Source organism: Palaemon carinicauda, chromosome 27 (assembly GCF_036898095.1).
Source record: "Palaemon carinicauda isolate YSFRI2023 chromosome 27, ASM3689809v2, whole genome shotgun sequence".
NCBI classification, from domain to species: Eukaryota; Metazoa; Arthropoda; class Malacostraca; order Decapoda; family Palaemonidae; genus Palaemon; species Palaemon carinicauda.
In genome coordinates, this window is record NC_090751.1 from 15103101 (window position 1) to 15118887 (window position 15787).

At 34.4% G+C, this 15787-nt stretch overlaps 1 protein-coding gene and 1 long non-coding RNA gene across 2 annotated transcripts in view; one reads left to right on the forward strand and one right to left on the reverse strand.

The window, feature by feature from the left end:
• Nucleotides 1-15787, reverse strand: part of LOC137621105 (uncharacterized) — a 211368-nt gene that overhangs the window by 144469 nt on the left and 51112 nt on the right. The gene's annotated exons all lie outside the window — the stretch shown is intronic.
• Nucleotides 1-15787, forward strand: part of mav (maverick) — a 55367-nt gene that overhangs the window by 1502 nt on the left and 38078 nt on the right. The window lies entirely within an intron of this gene.

Consider the following 15787-nt stretch of genomic DNA (forward strand, 5'->3'; position numbering starts at 1 on the left):
GGTATGGGGTTACTCTAATGGGCTACGACTGTCGAGATAATGATGTCTTTCAATGTCTTTTATTTCCTCTTGGTTGTGCTCATAACTTTTATAGGACAAATCTCTTTCTCTCTCTCTCTCTCTCTCTCTCTCTCTCTCTCTCTCTCTCTCTCTCTCTCTCTCTCTGTGCTGCTGTCAAGGTTAAGCATTATATAAGCATTATTTCCTTAATGGGCATCATATATGGCATATATGATTGGAGATAGCTCTGGAGTTATAGCCGAAAACAAAACATGCAGAGAAATTGAGCGTCCAAGTGGATGGAAAAAATCTTTTCGAAGCTCGCAAGTCACAAGTAAAATTGTGTAAACAAATGCAAGGGCATCATCATAATGTTTCCTCAAATTTATAAGTTAGAAAAAAAATTATTCTCTTTGCTAATACGGAACTTTTTCATAAGGAATTTTACTGTTTTCGTTTAGCCTATATAGAGACAGATAGGGAACAAAGATGGATAAAACAGCAGTTATTGCATTATGTCATTATACAATACAAATTAGAATTAAGGTGAAGTATCGTAATAAGATGATAAGAAACGTTACTTTAATGACTCTCACATAAACTCACAGATGATCTTATTTGCTATCGTTATAAATGATAATATGTACAATCTGATTCGATGTAAACGAAAGAAAAAATATATACAAATAATAACAATAATTATAATAACAGTTATAGTAAACGGAACGCCAATGCGTGCGCCTCTCAAATGCCAGTCTGTCAATCTGTGCACGGAGATTTGCACGGCATAGTTTTTGTAGCACGGCCTTGGGATCCGTACCGTAAACTTAGTTCCGCCACCGACCGAGCGTAATTTCCAAGGAATCGGAACTGATCGCTGAGTGGCAGAGCCGTGGCGGGTTAACCAACTACCATGCGCGCCTCCGCATAACAGCTGGTTCTTTCATAAAGAACACGAGTAAAAACAACTAAGAACATTTGCACAACTCTACGGTAGTGCTACCCGTGTTTCACTATCGATTTCCCACCACTGAGTGAGAATACTACTTTCTCATCGATTTTGAGGTCGATACTTTCCGGAGAAATGTCATTCCACTATTTTGTTAGAATTGATAACTAAAATTAATAAGTATAAACTGAAATTCTCTATCAAAAACAATAATAAACACAATTCCATAGGTGACTTAATAAGCCTAAAGCAGCAGTCACCCACAGTAAAAAAATGAGAATTTCGCATTGATGCGGTTGAATAAGTTTGTTGATCAGTTGTTAGAAGCTTTTTGTTTCAATCTTCTTTTTACCAATATGTTAATGACATTTTGTTAATTTTCATAGCATTTCACTAAATGAATATCCAAGAGGACTGATGATATTCCATCATGATAACACTATTTTGTTTCAACGATGATAAATAATTGTCGTTAAGTAATCTCAAATATTTCCAAACCACCCAAGTGTTAAAACAATGTCTATAATTTCCCTAGTGTTATTTATTTATGAATATCTCTGAAACTAGATCTCGATAATATTAGGACAAAGTAAGAACTATCTCTCTCTCTCTCTCTCTCTCTCTCTCTCCTCTCTCTCTCTCTCTCAATGAATATATGAGTAAGATAACGAATTTAGTAAAAAACAAACAAGACTGGTTGGTGATAAAAATATAGGAATGAAAGCTTGGCAACACTTCCTCGCTCGTCTTGTGTTTCAACACTGGGATTCCTGTTATTATGCACAGTTTAACTAGATGTGATAATTCATCATTAAAGTTATTCCAAATTTAGGTATTACCAAATTTATGATAACTTAAATACAACCTAATCTTCACAAACTGTTTTAGAAAATGTTGGTGTATAAAAGGTTTATTATGCAGAATATATATATATATATATATATACACACACACACACATATATATATATATATATATATACACATACATACATATGTGTGCTTATATTGTATATATACACTCACAGACAAGCAGACATATGCTTATGTTGTATACATACACTCACAGACAAGCAGACATATAAAAAACAAATACACAACATATATATATATATATATATATATACATACTGTATATCCACATGAATGCATACATCAAGTGAGGATTGTGTAATTACGTCGGTTCGTGTGTCACACACACACACACACACACACACACGTAGGGTATATATATGAGGACATCCCCTATCCCGTAAGTGCCAACAATGCTCCCACCTTTCCCACCTACTCTTGACAACTGAATGAATGATGAATGACTCAATGATTCACTCATGATTCACACGAGTTGAATCACACACACAGTTGGAAAGGTCTCGGTGAAATGAGCTATTTGCAGATCATATCTCGTGACTACGTTACGTGCGGTTCTCATTCTTGCTTACGTTCATTCATTTTTTTTGTAATTCAGTTAACAAATGCCTTTACAAACATGTAATTGTTTATGTAACATAGTCCTGCTTCTGCCTTGTGTTATCCATGACATCATAGTTATTGATTTTTCATGTTTCATTGCAATAAGATATATTCTTTAGTTACTTCCTCAAGCTGAATCCCGATCGATATTTTAACTGCAACGTACATAGAAACATTATTTAGACCTCACGTTCACTAATATTGAAAAGTCAAAGAACTCCATTACTATTGTCAAGAATCAATATCGTGTTTTTTTTCTCTCTGCTGTAGTCCTTTGGCTTATAGCATCCTACTTGTCCAGTTAGGGTTGTAGCTTAGCTAATAATAATAATAATAATAATAATAATAATAATAATAATAATAATAATAATAATAGATATGTTAATGCTGTCAAAAACAATAAATATGGTGTAGCTATTTGAACTATGACTAGAGTACCCCCCCCCTCTCTCTCTCTCTCTCTCTCTCTCTCTCTCTCTCTCTCTCTCTCACGTGAACGTGAATTCGTAATCTTGTACAAAGTTGTAGGAGCTTAAGGCTTCATGGACATGTATGGCACCTACAAGACTTCCATCATCTCATAGTGGCCCCAGAGCAGTTTTATATAAAAGCAATGCCACCTGATACTGGCATTCACTAAACGACTACTACTGCTATGCTCACAATAGTAGTAATAGAGTAGTATTAGTAGTAATAGCAGCAGGAGTATTTCAGAGTCTACCCTTTTCGGCTTGACGTATCTTTTCATAATAAATACGTTAATTATCCATCTAACATTTTTAGCTATATGAACATATCGTATTTTTTCATTCTCCTTTTATAGATTATTGTTTAGTTCTCCATTTCTTTTCCACACTGAGCTGCATTCCTTGTTGGGGCCCTCGAGTAAGTAGTATTTTGCATCTCCAAATAGAGTTTTACTTCGGCTAGTAATAAAAATAGCTATAGTCGTACAAGAGTATGAAATCAACTTCCTGAATTACTGCTTTTCTATCTATTTCACCTTTGACTATTTTGAGATGTGGCAAATATTTATCTAAAACTGATTCTGTGCAACTAATAATGCCTGATATTTGTAAAGGGCTCTTCGTAAACATCACTTTGTAACAAAAATAGTAATAATGACAACACAAAAGCAAATACAGATACTTCAAAAGCACGGGCATTGACCCTCGTCGAAGACCTCTAAACTGTTTGTGACACTTATCAAACTGGATTGGGGAAGTACAAAACTCTTTTCTGCTACTGATTGCTAATAATCACCTCTCTCTCTCTCTCTCTCTCTCTCTCTCTCTCTCTCTCTCTCTCTCTCTGATAATCCTATTCTCTCCAAGGTTAAAGGGTAGACTTGAAATTCTGATATAAAGCAATACTATCCCTTTCTCTTCATATATATTCACCCATAATATCTATCTATATAAGTGTGTGTACGTGTATGTGCAGGTGTGTTTAAGTATGCCTATGTACTCGCGTAGTGGTGCGTACTGCTGTACACAAAACAGCTCTTACCTTAACCGAACTCCCTGTTCTTATTTTCTCATTGCTGTAATCATTTTATGGGCATAACAAACATCGCTTTCTTCATGGCCTTTTTTGTACTTATGGCTCCTAGAGCTTCCCATACAATCTTCCTGCTCGTCTTTAACCCTTGATGTTGCGATGCCAAGCAAACATATCAATTCGATCATTCAATCTCTTCTCACTGTACTTTTTCAAAGCTATGACAGTCATCCAGAAACATTCATTTTTCAATTAATTCCGACCTTAACTTCATCCTCATCTCTGTACTAAATGTAAATCAAAATGAGTTCAACTATCGCATTCTCCTTCTTACCGTTATTTACAGCCAATCTCTTACACATTAATTTTTCTCTCTCTCTTCTTTTCTCAAAGCTAATCCTTGCAAGGGCTTCTACAATGCCTATGCAGCTTTTCTGTCTTCTCCCATTACAGAAATACTCCTCACCTCACTCTCTTTATATATCAAATAATAATATCCAATACGAGAGTGAATCAGCTTATTTTAGCTTATCAGATACCCACAATAAAAAAAGAAAAAGAAAAAAATTGCCCTTTAATTTTAAATATATACCCGTGCAAGATTAAATGCTCTTGAAGCTTTAATTTAGGCGCAATTGCTTCCGGGTTCTTCCACAAGCCTTTGTAACATCTCACTATCAGAAGATATCCACCTTGGTTTCCACGATTTTATTTCCGCATCATCCCTCAGAAAACACAATTTCACTTTTCCCTTTTTAACCCGTTCTTACCTCTTCCTAGATATAAATCATGTAAAAATTTCACAAGACTTCCTTGGGAGGATGGCTTTCTTTGATGAGTCAGTGCCCAGGATAATTATCCTTTAATACACCCCGCTGCTTACATTGGGAGCTCAAAATTGTTTTAGAAGATGACCGTCTATGCTCATCTTTTTTTTATCTTTATTTTCAATAGCAGATGATGTTCTGCACAGATTTAATAGATACTGTAAATAACCAAATCATAAAAAGGTAGGCTTCCATATTTTATTTTTTACAACTTTCTTTCAAAAACTCCCTCATGTATGTTATCCGAGAACAATTCGTTAATCTCTCTCTCTCTCTCTCTCTCTCTCTCTCTCTCTCTCTCTCTCTCTCTCTCTTCTTTTCATTTGCTTTTTTATTCTCATCTTTATTACCCCCATTCTTCCAATTTCCATCAACAAATATTTTGCTTGATTAACCTTCCATTCTCTCTTTCCCCTTCCGTTCATTTTCCTCGATTACTATTCCTCTCTTCATTTCTTTTCACTTTCATCTGTGGGTTTCTGGGTTTTGTATCTCTATTTACCTCTTTAGTTATCTCATCCTTCGGAAAAGTATTTTTAAATCTTTTTTTTTCTCTTACTATGTCCCATTATTTCCCGCCTTATGTTTTACTGTCTCAAGCTTACATAATTAACCAAACGTGCGTTCATAAATTAGCAAGGAATATTGAGAGAGAGAGAGAGAGAGAGAGAGAGAGAGAGAGAGAGAGAGAGGTCAATCTCGCATCCTAGGAACTGGAGTCGAAAGGGAACGGTGGACATTCTACCGAGAAGCCTTACAATCTCTTCCAACCTCGTCGTACCTTATAGCTCAACTCTTATGTGCTGATTCCCAGCCAGGTCTTAGCCTAAGCAGAACTTGTTAAATTATTTTTAGAACAGCTTTGACCTTGAAAATAATTTACCGATGAAGGAAAAACTGCAGATCACAGAGAAGGCCGAAGCAATCTCCACCAGATATACTGTACGTCTTGTTCTGATAGAACTGAAATGTGTCGATACACTTCGTGACACATCATTGCATTAAACATTGTTTATTGTTAAGCTTTACCAATTGAATGCTGTGTATTATAGGAGCAATTAGTAAATATATTACTAGCAACTAATATTTTCATCCTAGCTAACGTTTTCCGGAATGACGACTTAGTTGCTCCGGAGTTTATACACAAACACAAACAAACACATACACACACAAACACACACACACACACACATATATATATATATATATATAGTGTTTGTGCAAGAGAGACAGTGTACAATGTGTGTGTATATATATATATATATATATACAGTATATATATATATATATAGATGGTTAGATAGACAGATAGATAGATAATTATACATTTATATATATATATATATATATATATTTATATATATATATATAATGTATAAATATATATATATATATATATATATGTATATGTATATATGTATATATATATACATAAATATATATATATACTGTATATATATATATATATATATATTGTTTATCTATAAACACATAAGTACCTGTGTGAGTTCATATCCATATAAACATGAACCTGACAAACCTGGAACAACCGTAAACAAAGGAAACATAATAGTGCTTCAACTTTCCGATTGAGCTCAGTCTCAAAGTACCGATTAGAAACGACTTGGAGGACTTGCGCCGCAAGAAATCGAAGCGTGAACAAGACAGTAAGGAGAATTTTCCCTATATAGGTAAAACGGATTACACATACGGCATTCAAAATGTTCACCTTTTATGGCCCTTGCATAATTGTAACCATTTGCCGAGGCTGGACGATTGGGGGAGAGAGAGAGAGAGAGAGAGAGAGAGAGAGAGAGTAAAGGAAATAGATATGATTAAAAATAGATATGATTAAAAAGAGAAATATAGGAGAAGAGAGAGAGAGAGAGAGAGAGAGAGAGAGAGAGAGAGAATGAAGGCCTGGGACAAGAGGGTAAAAGGAAATAGGTATTAGTAAAAGAGAAAGCGTGTAGACTAGAAAGAGTGATGAAGGTAGAAGAAAGAAAGGTAAAGGAGAGAGAGAGAGAGAGAGAGAGAGAGAGAACTTGGAATAATGGAAGAGACCTTTGTAGGTCTTCAATTACAGATATACCTAGAATGTCATTAACGTTTAGAATACACAATACCTAGCATTTGTTGCTATAATTTATTACTTTAATGTTTTCATTTCAAACTTGATTGCATAATATTTCTTTGGAGCTGCCTTCTTTACTCAACATACAATTCCCTTTTACTCTTCATTCTCCCTGTATCGATATTTTCTTTCAGTTATATTTATTTCAATTTTGGTTACTTACCATGCCACGGAAATTTGCCTACTTAATAAAAGAAATTTTCTTGAAATATGTTTATTCTTCAAATTTACTGTTCATCATGACAAATAGTGCGATCTAATGATAATGATGTATTCTTTTATAAAAAGGGAATTATGCATATTTTTAATACTATAATTTTTCCCTTTAAATAAAAAAGATATATTTGTAATATTAGAGACATTTCGGTACCATCTCATGCTGAATATTTGTTTATATTATGATATGTACTGTGCTTGCATGTATAAGTGGTTTAAATTAAAGATCCAAACTGTTGATCTAAGGCTCCGTACGTAAGTATATTATCAGAAACATGAAAACAACCATCAATTTATGTTGAAGGAGCAAGTACACGCTCATATGTATGTGTATATATATGTGTATGTATATATATATATATACAGTATATATATATATATATATATATATGTGTGAGTGTGTGTGTGTGTGTGTGTGTGTAAATATATATTATATGCGTATGTATGTTTGTATGTCATTCATTACGTAGCATATCAATACCACTTAAATTTTACACAGGAAAGTCTGTAAATTGAAAAATGCCCTCACTATAGTAAAATAAAAATTACAAGGAATACTTATTAAAGACAAATGTAAATTGAATAAAACTTTGCATTCATATACAAAATTACAGAAAACAGATAAGAGAGTAATAGATTGATTGCCAACAAAAAACCGAGTATAATAGATTGATAAACACGTAAAATCTGACTACCAGAAAGAAAAACAGATACATAAACTGGCTAAAAAACTGAATGAAATGGGGTAATCTGTAATTGAATAAGAGGATAAAAATCTGGCCAAAATGGAGCAATCCATTTTCAGCCAAGTGGAAAACGCTGGAAAAGCAAAGCTTCTAACGTGGAAGTATCATAAATAGGGAAGTTTTGAAGGAAAATATTTGAGGGAAAAAAAGTTAAAAAATAGGAAGATCTATGGCAAGAGGGAATGCGGAAGGGGAGAACATTATTATAGAAAAGAAATCGGTAAAAAGGTTTACTTGATTGGAATTCATTAGAAGGGGAGGGAGGAGATTTGAAGGAAATAATTGCGGTTATTTTGAGGAAAAATGGCGATGGATGGTCAGGAATGTAATGGAATAAACTTGATGATGTGAAGGGGAACGGGTTAGGGAAAGGGGACCAAGACCAAGAGGTGAATCGCAAGTACTGTTTAAATCAAGAAACCTTAACGTGGTGAAAGGGTTTGTGTATCGCCGTGATTACTAAAGCTTTACTGGTCAGGGCCACCTATACTAGGTTGGTTTGATCAGACAAAAGTCTCCCACCATCGCCAATCCGCACTGGGCCAAGCGTGGTAATGAAAACTAGCCAAACCCCAGACATGAATAAGGATATGTTTGAGGCCTTTGTCCTGCAGTGGACTAGAAATGGCTGCATTTGTTGCTGTTGTCGTATGAATACCTTGAGCTTTTTCTTCTGCAATGATTTATAAATAATAAAAAAGAATAAAAGTTCAACTTAAATAATATCCGGTCATTCTTTCGTGTACAATATAGTACAGAAATCTTCATGGTTTCCTACATCACCTAATCTTATGTTTTAAAGATAATTTTCTTAAAAAATCTATAAGAAAGATAAGAAAGCAAGGATTTTAAATGTGGAGCGTAAAGAGCCCTATAGCAAGATATTGAACGTGCATGTGAAAAAGAAGTGAAGAAACTGATGGCAGTTTAGAAACAAAACAAAAAGTAATCCTTGCTACCAGGAGTAATAAAAGTACAAATGGCGTAAGAATTACAAGTCATCGATTTTGAGACGGTACATGCAAAAGGTGTAACAGGAGCTTTTTTATTTAGGATTATATTGCTTTATGCGACAAAAAAAAAAAAATCAGAGGTTGGCGAAGGTGCTCACATTCGTGGAGATTAAAATATATACATATAGGCCTATATTATATATAAAATATTCATATATATATATGTGTGTATATATATATATATATATATATATGTATATACAGTATATGCATATACATACATATGCATATATATGTGTGTATATATCAATATATATATACAGTATATATATATATATATATATATATACATATATATATATATATATGAGAGAGAGAGAGAGAGAGAGAGAGAGAGATTGTATGAGTGTTTGTATGTGCGCTTTAGTGATCCTATGCTATCAAGTGTGGCTGTTATAATATATATGTTAATCAAACGTATGACCTATTCGACATTTATTTTGTAAACAAATTGATAACGATTGGCAACTCGAACCCATAGCAAGATAACGCGTCTTGAATGTTCATTTTCTATTCTGCCTTGGTACTTTTGGCCTCCTTCTCTGACCTTGAAGTTACCATAATCTTCCTTCATCATTTCACGATATATTTTAAGTCGAAATATAAGGTAAAATTAATCTGATTCAAGAATTATACTTAAAAGACACGCGTAAATGATACTCGTATGTATTTTCCTCATTGAGCTTCTTAAACAGATTTAGGATCGTTTGATGTCTAAAACATCAAGCCAAACAAATTATAAAAACGAAAAAAAAATCATTAATACAGGGCTTTCCTATTCAACTATAATTACAACTAGTATTACAGTGGAACTGTAAAGACTTAACCTCTATCTATTTGCCGCGGGTAATTACTATCATTAAGGTAACGTATGACGCTTTTCAGGGCGGGAGGGGGTTAACAGTTGGTGAGATGAGGCCACAAGCCAAACTGTGACCCTGACCTAAAACTGAAAATTTCTCTGATGGCAGAATCATCACTTCTAGTCCATCGGCTCTATAATTTTGAAGCCGCGCATGTGTTACCTAGATGTACAACCTAGTGTCCTTGCCTAGCCCAGATTTGATGGTTAGCAGGGTAAAGTTCAAAAGGGGATAAGAAAAAAATGGGATCTAACTTTGAAGAATTTTTAACTGAACAAGTAATTTCAAGGTAGTTCAAATGGGTCATCAAGATGACGTTGAGTTCATTATCAGGAAATGCTTAGTAGTAGACAAATGCATGAGAATAAACATAATTCCACTTATGATAGACAGGAATCTTATAGCCTCTAGTAGTACTCTGGAGCTAAGGAATGTGCAGTGGAGCAGTTAAGGTATCGAAGAGTACAATAAATCCCTTTATCGAGAAGCGTTCGCTACTGATAACATCGTCAATATCAGGCTTCATTTCGGTTCCTGAAGAGAGAGAGAGAGAGAGAGAGAGAGAGAGAGAGAGAGAAATAGTTAATGCCCATTTGGAAGTACCCTTTAAGGGGAAATGACAGGGAAGAGAACGAAAATTTGAAATACCATATGATTTTATCTCTTAAAATGTCCTATCAGAATTCTTATATCATTTGTGTAGTTCTTATATATATATATATATATATATATATATATATTCCCCGTCCCCTACAAATATCTCTCTCTCTCTCTCTCTCTCTCTCTCTCTCTCAACGCACACCAACATAATGGTATTAGTGTTCAATGGACATTGCTGACTTGTCAGTTGAAGCTACTTTCATACTTTCATGAGGATTTGAAGCATTCGAAAGCTCATATACAATCTTTATCTCATTCTTCTGGAGCAGAGGCGCGCGCGAACGCACACACACACACACTATGGTAGAGCACTGGGCTCGCATTTGCAGGCTTTGCTGTTCAATCTTGACCGGGAATCACGTCGACCCAGTTGTGAATTGGTATCATCTAGCTGTTGAAAGAGCTTGGGTCAAGCCACTTCATCCCGGAAAACACACCAAAAACATATGCACACTCATATATATATATATATATATATATATACATATACAGTATACACACGCGTATGATTGTTCACAGAAACACATCGCCTATTCCCTTGTTATACCAACAATGATTCTCTGAACCACAACATGAAATCAAAGGTGTATAATTGTCGGAATGTATTCCCCCATAGTCACTCCACCGACGGGGCAGGGAGAGACGGCAACATAAAGATTGACCAGCCGTGAAAAACCTTCAGCCGGAGGGTGGCTTAATTAATTCTTCGGGAGACGGAGGTCTTGATATTTGTTAACACGAATTGTAGCCGGAAAAAAAAATTCTAGATGCGAAACATGTGTTCAGAAGGTTTTTGTTTAAATGGGGAGAGAAAAGGTATTTCCAATATAGCACGTGATCGTCAAAGAAGTTTAATTTGAAGTTACAGTATTCTTGACACCATTATATTGGACACCTGTTTTTATATGAAATAAATATATATCAGTACTTATATCACAACTACTATAAATAACAGTAGTTCATACTTCATTAAGAATCTTTAAATCATCAACCTTGTTCACACATAATTTGTTACAGTGTTTTAGTTTACTGTGATGTATGGGTGAAAATCCAGAATAAGTGCCGGTAGAAGAGAAAAGAAGTCCCTTGTACATTCCAAGGGAGCTGGAATAGCCACAGGCTTAAAAGCCTGTTAAGTATGTTGACACGAAACGAAGACAGAAAATTTATGAGGTCAGTTTTGACCTCCCCATACTACCGTCTATGGATATATGTCTAATCTTCGAAGATTATGCAAATTATCATAATAGAATTTGAGACTTCCTCTCTCTCTCTCTCTCTCTCTCTCTCTCTCTCTCTCTCTCTCTCTCTGGCGTTCCAGTGAGTTCCTCCTTTGAATGCCACGGCTTGAACCCCCAATCAGGACACAATGCTAGCTGTAATTCGATATTTGAAACCAATGCACGATGTTGGCGCATATGCTCATGACCCTTCTTGCTTCATCTGCATGAGGAGGACGAGAGGAGAGGTGGGGTATGGGAATGGCATGCTTAACAAGTCGGACATGGCATTGCGAGAGAGAGAGAGAGAGAGAGAGAGAGAGAGAGAGAGAGAGTAACTAGATGAAAGATGGTACCTTAAGAGAGAAAACCTTACCAAGAGGCTACAGTAAAATTTTTTGGGGACGTTTTGGAACATTTTTTTTTTTAATATTGTCCAAGATAGAAGTTCTTGATGAGGTACGTAGGATAAGGAAAGTCACCAGAAATATCGACTCATATAATTGAGTTGAATGACATAAGAAAAACTGGTACAGCAATATTAATATTCTTGATCATTGAAAATATGGCAGAAGGAATCAACGTGTCTATGAATGAAGTGTAAGAATAAATACTTTTACATCTCTCTGCCAAGGCTTTATTTATAAAATATAGATCAGAAAACATAATTGAATTTGGTATTGAAATATCTGGTGCTGAAATTGATTAAGATAAAAAAGTCCAGATTATCATTATCTAGTTAGACTTTATTTGTTCTTAGTCGTTTTTTCCCTTCACAAACACACACAAAATCATCTTTTCCATCTTGCATCCTCGTAGACTCAAGACAGACGCCTTTATAGCCACTTTAATGTTCTGGTGCTGAAGCCCCTGAAGTCTCTCTCTCTCTCTCTCTCTCTCTCTCTCTCTCTCTCTCTCGTTTTACGAGGCAAAGCGTTAGGAGAGAATTTAAAGCTTTGGGCTTTTTCTGCTGCTATAAGACGTGTAAGGATGAAAAGGCAGACTTGTATACAGACATATGTTATATGTGTACGGATATTTAAATATAAAACGTCATGGGAGAACAAGGCAAAACTAATGTGAAGTCCTTATTAGTTATGTAAAACACATTCTGAAATTACTTTCCTGGAGACATTACCTCTCTCTCTCTCTCTCTCTCTCTCTCTCTCTCTCTCTCTCTCTCTCTCTCTCCCTAGAATATATTTATCTTATGTAGAGGCACAATCCACATTCATCAGGAGTCGGACTTTCTTTATATTCTGCATAAATAAAAATGTTTAATTAGATTTAATAAATGTAAAAACATTTAATACTTGAGCAAATGACCACAACCCACCAATTGCCCATTCTTCCACGCTTTCTCTCACGTTTCGCCATCATTCTTGGGTATATTAATGTCATAATTCCAGTTCCAGTTCTTTGTCATTTCTCAGTGTAGCTTTCATTTCTTTCAATACTCACGATCCTAATCTTTTTTTTTTTCTGTTATATTCTTTTTCCTTTTTTAATATTCGTTGTTTCTACCGCGTCATAACTTGTTTGACAATTTTTGTACATATAATTCTTCGATTTTTCATCAACTATTCTGTTTTTTTTTTCCGCTGCTGATAATCTTTAACCATTTCCCGTGTATACTAAAATTCATTGTTTCTTATCTAAAAACCTGACGTTTAAATAATCTAGAAATAAACCCTTTTACTCTTCTACAAATAATTTCTGTAACAAATAAGACCTGATGATGGAAACTTAACATGTAAATATAACTTTATTTCACGAAATCACCGATCAAGAAAGAAAAGTAAAAGAGAAAAATTCACATCATTACAACATTGAATAGATAGAATTACGAATCGCTCATGTCGCAGAGAGAGAGAGAGAGAGAGAGAGAGAGAGAGAGAGTTATTAAAACTAAGAGGATATGAATTATCTCAATGGCCATTTATTTACACTGGTGAATATCCCGTTCCCACTTACAAAGGCCAATAATTAAGAGAAACCATCATATTTTCGCTGTTAAATTCCACAATATCATTCGCAGCAGGTGTATTCTTCATTAAAAATTTACAACAAGGAGATTGAAAATAATTAGATAATTTGTAATCTTCTTTTATCTTTTTGTATAAGCATAGAATCATTTAATATTTATTACCAGGATGGATTTTTTTTTATCAATATTACGTTTATAATGTATAGTTTCATTGTATATCTTTATATCAGTAGAATATTTTATTGTTATTCAATATTGTGACAAAAAGTTTATATATCTTTAAATTTACATAACATTTTATACACATAAAATATGGGAAGTTCACAAAATCGAATATATTGTTTTTCTAACACTGCACAAGGACATAATAATAGAATTTATGTATTAAACAAAAAAATTGAAGCAAAAGACGATTCTGGGTCTGAACTAAGGGCAAAACCCTGAGTCTGGTCATGTGCCTGAGGTGTTGTAATGAGGTATTTAGACACAATGGTCTATCTAACTAAGTCTGTGTTATATAACTAACATTATAACTTCCTCTTAGAAATGTGTGATTTAGGATTCAACTTAATCATAATACAAGTGATTACTGGCACAGATTTTTACAGTGCATTAATTGAAAGCAATTGAATTAAAAATATCTTGACAGTGGAAGAAGTCACACAAATATTACAATAAAGATATACACACACTGATATAGATATATATATATATATATATATATGTGTGTGTGTGTGTGTGTGTGTGTGTGCAAAACTCAATAGAACACTTGATGCTCAGATGCAAAAACCCAACATTAGAAAAAAATGAAAACAGAATCCTGACTCAGTATTTTTATTTTGCCGTTGTGGGTTACTGCACATACATATACACAAATATATATATATATACATATGAAAATATATATATATATATATATATATATGTGTGTGTGTGTGTGTGTGTGTGTGTATATGTATGTGTGCGTGTGTGTGTCTGTGTATGTATAATGGTCTGCTAAGATATTAATTATATAAACAAGTACTGTATTTCTTACATGAATAGAAGCAGAAGTAGTCACTGAAACTGGTTTCCTTTTCCCGCCCGTAGCCCGAGACTCATCCTCATTACAGAAAAGCTCTTGATAATTGGCGTCAGCTTCGCAGGCCAACATTCAAAATATTCTCTCTCTCTCTCTCTCTCTCTCTCTCTCTCTCTCTCTCTCTATGGTGTCGGCCAAACAAAGAGGAAATCATTTACGTTTTTTAATAAAAACATGAATGTTTTATTCTCTCTCTCTCTCTCTCTCTCTCTCTCTCTCTCTCTCTCTCTATGGTGTCGGCCAAACAAAGAGGAAATCATTTACGTTTTTTTAATAAAAACATGAATGTTTTATTCTCTCTCTCTCTCTCTCTCTCTCTCTCTCTCTCTCTCTCTCTCTCTATGTTGTCGGCCAAACAAAGAGGAAATCATTTACGTTTTTTTAATAAAAACATGAATGTTTTATTCTCTCTCTCTCTCTCTCTCTCTCTCTCTCTCTCTCTATGGTGTCGGCCAAACAAAGAGGAAATCATTTACGTTTTTTTAATAAAAACATGAATGTTTTATTCTCTCTCTCTCTCTCTCTCTCTCTCTCTCTCTCTATGTTGTCGGCCAAACAAAGAGGAAATCATTTACGTTTTTTTAATAAAAACATGAATGTTTTATTCTCTCTCTCTCTCTCTCTCTCTCTCTCTCTCTCTCTCTCTCTCTCTATGGTGTCGGCCAAACAAAGAGGAAATCATTTACGTTTTTTAATAAAAACATGAATGTTTTATCGAGAAACCGAGAACCAGTGGATTTCAATTACGCTCTCATATACATCGACGCTATGGTTTCCGCATTGTTGCACCACTTATATATAATGTATTATAAGATTGTTTAGCTCAACTATCCAACAGACCGTACTGTAGTTAAGGCTATTTATTTCTAAATCTTACATTACTTTAGAACGGTTGACACCTGTAAAAGACTCTCTCTCTCTCTCTCTCTCTCTCTCTCTCTCTCTCTCTCTCTCTGCTTTAATTTCTGTATAATTTCATTAACCTAATGTTCGAGTGGTTAAAGTGAAAATCTTCAAGTACTGAAGTAATGATTTAATAATGGTTTGCAAAAAAGAAATCTGCTTTTACAGATTTGTTCTTTGTAAAAGGCATCAGTTCTCATATTGAGCTACATATAC